Here is a 741-nt window from a genome sequence, read left to right as displayed (position 1 = left end):
CATCTTTTGCTTCTTTATTTCATTCAGTGGAGAGCTTTTAGCCTGTTTGTGGCTGGCTGGCAGAACTGTTGGCTGCAGTCTTGAACTGAGTCTCATGTGTGAGATACTTCGGTGCAACCAGCGTTGAACCCAAACCCAAGAGCAGTGTCCAGCATTGTAGACTCCCCGTGCACCTAAAGGCGTGCAGGTACTGGTCTGTCTTAAGCTGCTGGGGCACCACAGTTTTGTGGGTGCTCATATTAATGAAAATTGTTCCTCTAAAGCCACCAGCCAAGCTGGGTGTTGTGGTCTCGGAGCAAGGACCAGAGCGAGTGCCAGGTCTCTGCAGTCGTAGGTGCTGGTGAGTGAGGGCCGTCCTGTCTTAAAAGGTGCACGGGGGCTCTACTCCATCTGCTCCTGGAGTTACCAGCCTGCAGAACTACTACCAGTGACTGGATAAAATACCAATGACCACCAGTCATGGGATGTAGGAATAAAGCAGGAGACAGGCGATGCGTTCGCAATGCTCTGGGTCTGCTGAGGTCAGTAAGCAACCACATCACAGAATCACAGACTGGTTTGGGTTGGAAGGGACCTTGAAGGTCATCTAGTTCCAACCCCCCTGCATGGGCAGGGACACCTTCCACCTGACCAGGTTGCTCCAAGCCCCATCCAACCTGGCCTTGAACACTGCCAGGGAGGGGGCAGCCACAGCTTCTCTGGGCAACCTGGGCCAGTGTTTCACCACCCTCACAGCAAAGA

The sequence above is a fragment of the Nyctibius grandis genome, chromosome Z, assembly GCF_013368605.1.
Source record: "Nyctibius grandis isolate bNycGra1 chromosome Z, bNycGra1.pri, whole genome shotgun sequence".
NCBI classification, from domain to species: Eukaryota; Metazoa; Chordata; class Aves; order Nyctibiiformes; family Nyctibiidae; genus Nyctibius; species Nyctibius grandis.
This window is presented reverse-complemented; position numbering follows the sequence as displayed.